General features: G+C 45.6%; 1 pseudogene; it reads right to left on the bottom strand.

The window, feature by feature from the left end:
• The window catches only part of LOC102243579, a 17,696-nt pseudogene extending 11,209 nt beyond the window's left edge, over positions 1-6,487 (bottom strand).
• Between the last annotated feature and the right edge of the window lie 1,355 nt (positions 6,488-7,842).

The raw sequence follows: 7,842 nt of genomic DNA, 5'->3' as shown, positions 1-7,842 counted from the left end.
CCTCGCCCAGTGGGGCTTGACGGGGGACCTCAGGCCACGCTCCACCGCCCAGGTGCCAGGCCAGGGGACCTGAGGCAGCAACCCCATCCCGGCACTGGGCCAGGGGACCTAAAGCCATGCCCCCCACCTCCGCCCAGCAGGGATTGACGGGGGACCTCAAGGTGCACCCCCTGCCCTGGTGCTGGGCTGGGGGACCTCAGGCCGTGCCCCCCCACCCAGCAGGGCTTGACATGGGACCTGAGGCTGCACCCCCCTCCTGGCAGGGCCTGACAGGGAACTGAGGCTGCGCCCCCCTCCTGGTGCTGGGCTGGGGTACCTGAGGCTGCACCCCCCACCCACGGGGCTTGATGGGGGATCTCAGGCCATGACCCCCACCTGGTGGGGCTTGACAGGGGACCTCAGGCTGTGCCCCTTGCCCAGCTCTGTGCCAGGGGACCTGAGGCTGCGACCCTGCCTGGCGGGGCTTGACAAGGGTGGGACCAGCCAGGTCTGGATCTAGCCCAATGGGGGTGGGGCTGGTCAGGTCTGGGTCTCGCGCAATTTTGAGGCACACGTGGGTGGGCGGAGACTTGACTCTGCATCCCGTGGTGCGCCCCAGACTCTGACAGGAGGAAGATTTTCATATACATTTTACTAATTTTCTTTCATCTCTGACACTTCTATTATAGAGAAAGGGCAAATAGCAATATTAAAATATTTCCTCTAATTAATCCCCTTTTAATGTGCATGAATTTTGTGCACCGGACACTAGTATATATATATATATCTTTACTCATTTTATAGTCATGGGACATCTGCAGGTGTGAAAATACACACAGGTATTTAACAGTGAGAGACTCTGGGCTGGAGGCCTGGGGGCACTGGCTTTGCAATGGATCTCTTTACATACCCAAAGAATTTTAAAGTCCTCTGTCCAGATAATAATTAGTCAAACAAAAAGGAAAACGTAAAGCCAAGGACAAACACGTGGCTTGTTGGTTTGTGAACAGCTGAGCTGACCTTCTGGATCAGGAGAATCATGCTGAGTTAAAATTAGTGTTAAAGGAAGAGCCAAGCTCATCACATGTCGAGCCGAAATCCTGGAGGTCCATTTGGGTTCTCTTGAATTCCAAAATGACCTACCAGAAAAGGCAATCTAGGAAGACAGATGACTTTATGTTTTGGGCAATAGTAGGCTTCGTTTTAAAAGCTACTCAGCTGTAACAATTTCCTTTTCAGAGAAAATGTTGCGTTTTTAAATTCATCCATGGAATTTGGCAGACGAGAAGGGGGAAATGTTGACTTTTTCACGTTGCCCATTATGCAGAACTCTGAAATATTCAGAACACAAGAGACAGATGCAACAAGCACAGTGACCTTAAAAAATTTCCAGGCAGATCTATCAGAATCCGTTTCACATTGCCGATGTCCTTGGCCAGCAGGCGAGCATACAGCTGGCTCAATGCCACCTCGATAGCAGCCGGGCTAGGATGTGCATTAGCTTTCGATTTAAAGAGAAGCGAGGGAGCATGATGGTGGAAAGCGAAGCATCTTATTCGGGGTCAGGCGGCAGGCAGAGGAGGGCCAGAAAACACTCTGATGGTGTTTACCAGAGGAGCGCTCACAGGGGGAGAAGCACTGGCAGAAATGGGGTCCTGACTGAGTGTGAAAGCAAAGGTCACGTCACCCTAAGCTACACACTGAAAGTCATTTGATCCTCTGGGTAAAGTTTCTATCAGCGGTTGCTCTTGCTGCCTTTTGGGTAGGAGAACGGACCAGTCTGGAGTTCCAAACCTGCGTGAAGTGGGGACACCGCATTTGCTCTTCACCATTTCCTCATGTTATCTGCCGTATTGCCTTTCCTTTTTTTTTTTTTTTTTTAAGTCACAGGATGGAAGCCCCTTTGTGCATTACAGAAAGATAAAATTCCTGGGTGAGGACTGAAGGATTCTCTGTACATTCATGGCTGTCTTTGAGGCACGGGGATTCAAGACCTCAGACACCAACTTCATTCAAGGAGCTGGGGTAGAGAGTGAAGAGGAAGCAGCGCCATTTAGCATGTTCTGTAGCTAAGTGTTTTTGTTTTTTCTTTTAGAGGATCGCCCCCACTGCCTGCAAAAGTGATTTCCACTGGGTCAGGATATTGCGGGTTCCTGGGGAAGGGTGAGGTCCGCGGTGAGCTCCCGCGTCCCTCCCTCCTGCGCCTAACCTCTGTCGACCCCTCCGCCAGCTCAGGTTTTTCTTGTCAGGCTTTGGCAGGTAGTTTGTCACACTGATCCTAATCAGATCACTTGTAATTACAGAGGGACTGTCAGGGTATTTTTGGTTGTCATCTTCTAACGAAATGCAGAGTGCGTGGCATGTCTACATAGAATTACTCTGTAATTCAAAGTAAATTGACATTTAATTTCAATTTCATTACACAGGAATTACAGGCATGACAGATAACAGTCTAATTAGGAAGCAAAAGTATAAGAGTATGTTTATGGAATGAAAATCCATATCATGTCCCACTTTTAACATAATCAAAATGATTTCTCTGCCTTTTTGCAGGGACTGTAATAGCAACAGGGATACTTAAAGATACAATTCAGGCCCATCGACCACGTGCACATATTTTATCTCATTTAATATGAGCAGTAACTCTCTGAAGCTGGGCTGATCACTCCCACGCTGCAGAGAGAAGACATTTGGGGACGTTAGTAACCTGCCCCGTGTCACACACTAGCAAGTGGTCAAGGTGAAGAAAGTCAGTTCCTCTGGACTCAGACCTGCGCTCAGGAACCTTGCTGCGTTTGCTGTCACCTCCAGGGAGAGGAGCAGGGTGCCCGGGATGGAATGCTGCCTCAGCCTCTGCAGCCTGGGCTGTGGCCTGGAAACGGAGCTTTTTCCCTCTTCCTTTCCCCGTCTCTCTTCCCCTTCCCCACTCCCTTTCTTCTCCCTTTTACTCTCTTAACAAATGCTTCCTGGGCACCCACTCTGTCAGGCACTGTTCCCACATGTATGCTAAGCACCAAGGGAAACTGACACCATGGTTGCCTCGTGGGGTTTGCTGTGTCTGTCCCTTTCCATCTAGGACCCGTGGGGCAGCCCATTCAGCAGCTGGGTGTGTAAGGGGGCCAGGCTGCTGAGCTGCAGGTGTGGGGACCTGTCAGCGTGCAGTCTCCTGTGGATGGACAGGAGCAGGTGGAAGGTGAGGCACTTCATCCTCAGGAGAGCTGCACCCAGGCTCAGGGGCTCCTAAGCTTTCTCATCCCTCCTGCTGGGTCCTCCAATTGAAGCCAGTTTTTTCTGTTTGTTTGATTTTGATATTTTTATTCTTCTGATACCTACCCTTCTGCAAGACAAGCCACATTTGGGGCCTCTTCCTGCTTTTCCAAGAACCAGGCCCACTTACAGCCACAGCAGAATTTTCTTTCTAGCTAATGAACTAGTTTCCTTCAACTGAACTTCCTTTTCTCTTTCTTACCCCTCCCCCACCACTCATTTATTGTTGGAGTCCCCTACATGGGTATAATACGTCACAATGTGTGATAAGCCTGTCTCCTACAATATCTCATTTGATCCTAAACCACCCATCAGTGAAAAGTTGATATTTTGATCATATCCAGCTTATCCGTGGGGAAGCCAATAGGCAGGCGTTCATCGCCTCCCGCGGCTTCTCAGAGGAGCACTGGTCTCAGGCTCAGCTCTGCTGGCGTCAATGCGGACTCTCTTCTCAGGACATAGCGGCTTGTCTTTCCTTGGAGGCCCTTTATCTTATTCCTCCCGTTACCCAAATGTCATCATTTACTTGCCACCTATCTAATTCACTTAATTTTTTCTTTAATTTTATTTTTAAAAATACTTGGATATATTTATTTCAGAAGATGACTTTATATCACTCCTCAAATGGACGACTGGCATCACCTGGTAGAAAGGGTGAACATGAGTCCAAATACAAAAAAAGTGAAACACTAGACTAGCTAACTACTGTTTCTTACCCACGGCTTTATTATTTATTTTTATTTTTTTAATTTTAGAGAGAGGAAGGGACAAAGAGAGAGAGAGAAACAGCAATTAGCTGTCTCCCACATGTGCCCTGACCAGGGATCAAACCTGCAACCTGGGGATGTGCCCTGACCAGGAACCAAACCACCACTTTTGGTGTATGGGACAATGTTCAACCAATTCAGCCACACCAGCCAGGGCTCACACAAGGTTTTTATCCAATGCCGCTCTTTGTTGACAATGAATTCAGCAGGAGTGAGAGGGGTGTGACATGTCCACTAAACACTGAGGGGAGACTTGCTCCTTAATGTCATTGGAAGTACTGAAAGAGAAATGAAAATGACAACAGAGAATGATTTTTTTCACAATGCCTTCAAACATCTTTTGATGTTCTGCCTGTGTCCTACTAAAATCATCTCAAATACCACTGGTTCGCCCTAACCACTCTATTCCACATGAACATGACTCAGCTTGGACCTGCAAAGGATGCCCAGCCACACCCTGACTTCGAGGCTCCGCAGGACACGCAGCTTTCTTCACCGGGTGCAAAACAGGCCCTGTGCCTGGGTCCTGAGGCTTTCTGGGCATTTCCTCAGCCTGCTGGGGTAGGTGGCTATTGGTCACGCCTAGATTTCTTTTAGAAATTGTATAGACTTATGTACCTTATAGAGAAATGAACCTTTTAGGACAAACATAGACATAGAAAAAGTGGGCTCCTCCAGGTTTGAGAAACCTTGGTGAGATTACTTTCCCTCTCCTGACTTAGATGCCAGCCAGACTTCCAAGGCTCAGCTTTGTTTTGCTTATGGAAAATAAAAGGCCCTCATGCTGAGAAATGGAGTACTTTGAGTAGGACCTCAAGTGTTTCCTTGAAAACACACCTTGACAAAATGTAAATGATGATGTAAATGAATCAAACCCAATGTATTCATTAAATCATTAACATGCCAATCATTAACAAGTGGACTTGATTTTTAAAAAATCAAATAGAACTGCTCCTGAACATAGACCAGAAATTCAAACATTATGCTGCCTTAAATCTTTACTAGACTAATGTAGATATAAATAAATAAACACAAGTTAATACGAAAATACTAACATATGCTCCCCTCATAATTTCAGATTTGAAAGTGAAGAAAATAAGTACATAGAAAAAGATATTCCGTTTGATGCATGCCATCAGCACAATCTAATACAGAGTCATATTTGTAGTCCCTGCAACCCTCACTCCTTGTTCAATTGCTTTCTTAGCCTCACAAAAATGAAATCTAGGAGGAAGCAAGGCACTTCTGAAAACACACTTAGAATTCATTTTCAATCTGCAGGAGATAAAAATCAAAGAGTGCATTGCTTTTCCTTTGCCTTTTTATCAGTTTAAAAAAGAGTATGTACAAACAACAAACCTGAGCATGCAAACGGATTAACTAATCAGAAAGAGATCAAAAGCAGTAAGACTCTCCATGCGGTACAGGGTAGCACAGGGACTCTATAAAGAAATAGTTTGTCATGAGGCAGTGAGGGTAGAGAACAAGCAAATGAGAGAGCATTTCCACAAAGTAGGAAGCTATTCACCAGATCACATGCTCCCTGCATTTAGGATTAGGAGAGAAATCTACCCTCCTGCCCGTGCTGCTGCCAATCCTGCCCACCTTTGGTGCAAGACGTGGGGGTGGGGGAGGAGACCCCTTTTTCTGATGTTATTTGATGCTGAAGGTTCAGCTTGTTTGCAAACTGTCAGCTGGCAGCGATAGCTGACTGTGGTGGTTCAATGATAAGCAAAACTGTCTGGTGTATTTTTATTGTATCTCAGTAACCCCTCTCACTTGGCAGCCTCCCTTTTTCAATCTTGCCCTATTGCCTGGGTACTCCAAAATGCAGGTGCCCCATTCTCTCTGGAGCCAAGCCTCTTGCCTCTCTGTTTCCCATGCCATGTCCTGTGCCTATGAGATGGAAAGCCAGGGGCCTGCACGGATAGGCAGGTAAGCAGTGGGTGTAGTCCATAGGAAGTAGGGAGCCTGCAGTGCACAGAGGAACAAATGCTGTCTAGAGCAGTCAAGTTGAAGGCACTGCTTACCTCAGAACTTGCTCAAGGAAACACTGAGGGGAGACTTCCAGTTGGAAAGCCTTGAAGATCTCATAAAGAATCTGATAAAGGCAGTACTAGATTTGAGATTTTAATGAGTAATGGTTTACACAGTGTGCTACCTTTCCCCTCCCACCTACATTCCCCAAAAGAAAAAAAGGATCTGTACTCTGAAGGGATCCCAGTCATCTGAAGCCACAATTATGTGTGGCACAAGTATTCAGGACAGGCTTGTAAGAAAATGCTCACCTTCAGGTCAGAATTATGCCATGTAAAGCCAAGCCCCACATCACTGACCCTCAAGTCATACTCCCATTTCCTGCCCTTGTCCACTGGCCAATGTTCATGGCGTTTTTGCTCACTGATCCTGGAATAATCAGCCAAAGATGCCTTCTCAACACAGCACTCCTGGCAGTCACACTGATGAGTAGGCATGGGCAGGCGAGATCAGCACTAAAGTCAGGTCCTGTGTACTCAGGGCAGGTGAGGGATGAGCTTGGGGGTGCACTCAGAATTCTTCAGAAGGCCTCGGGAACTCTCAGCACCACCATAAATGTACTTTGTTAAGAAACCTCTTTACCAGCACAGGAGTTCATGTTGCCAATGGCCACCAGACTCTACTGGAAAATTCAGATAGAACGTGTGGTAAAAAGGAGCGATCTGGGAGTTAGAGAGTCTGAGTTCTAGTTCCAGTTCCTCCATGATTAGTTATGAAACCTTGGTCAAATTGCCTAACTTCTCTAGAATTTTTCCTCCTGTGAAATGATTTTTTTAACTCCATCGTTGTGGTAGAGTCAGAAAAGAGTAATTTGTATCACAGGGTTACAGGAGGCTCAGAATGAGATGCTGTGTATAAATGTCTTTGGCAAACACAACAGCTCTTCACCTACACATAGTTATTCTTCTCTGGCCATTTCCATATGTTAAACCATGGAAAATTGGAGAAGCCAATTTTTGTGAATTCCTAATAGCCAATTGAATCCAGTGGAAAAACATCTGGCCAATCGTAAACCTGTATATTTCATACAGTGGAGGTCTTTTAATGCCAAAATAAAAATGTTACTTACTTCAGAACTTGGTGGAAATAAAACGAAGACTGTAAGAACAGTAAATGTTTAACCTATCATTTTCTTGCTCTTGGAAAAAAAAAACCCAAAAAACAAAACAACCCGATACATTGTGTTCTGTTGTTCTTTGTCTATACATAATTAAAGATCTCTTTTAACATCCAAGATAATTTCAAGTTCAGCAGGAATGAATATCACCACTTTGGCAAATGTGCTAAATTCATGTTTAATAAACTGAATTTACACTGCCCGGTTCTTGCAAAATTAGGAATTATAAACATATGCTTTCCAGAAAAAGTAGTCACTTGTTTTGCTTTCATGTGGACTAAAATATGATCATTTCCGCAGCACAGAGAAAAAGAACGAAGGCTGGCCTATATTTAGCACTGCTTGATGACTCTGGGACCAGCTGGCAGCAAGGCAGGACAAAGGGTTGGGGTATTGGGTGCAGAGGTAGCATCCAGACTGCAACTCTTAGGCGAGGCCTCCAGGGCTGTCCCACCTCTGGAGGTCTGCACGCTACTTCTATTTTTTTCTCCTTGAGAATTTCTGAATATCTTCAGAAGTAACTTTCCTTTTTTAAGCAGTTAATGCCACTCAACACATTTTTAACGTTTGCTTTCAAATCAAGAGTTTTCCTTCTCATAATTTTTGTTTATTCAGAAGAACCTTACCTTTTCATTATCTGTGAGCCCTGTAGTGATTGTTCTCCAGAACTTTATG

The sequence above is a fragment of the Myotis brandtii genome, unplaced genomic scaffold (assembly GCF_000412655.1).
Source record: "Myotis brandtii unplaced genomic scaffold, ASM41265v1 scaffold1105, whole genome shotgun sequence".
Taxonomy (NCBI): Eukaryota; Metazoa; Chordata; class Mammalia; order Chiroptera; family Vespertilionidae; genus Myotis; species Myotis brandtii.
The sequence above is the reverse complement of the archived record's forward strand: the minus strand, read 5'-3'. Positions and strand labels throughout refer to the sequence as shown.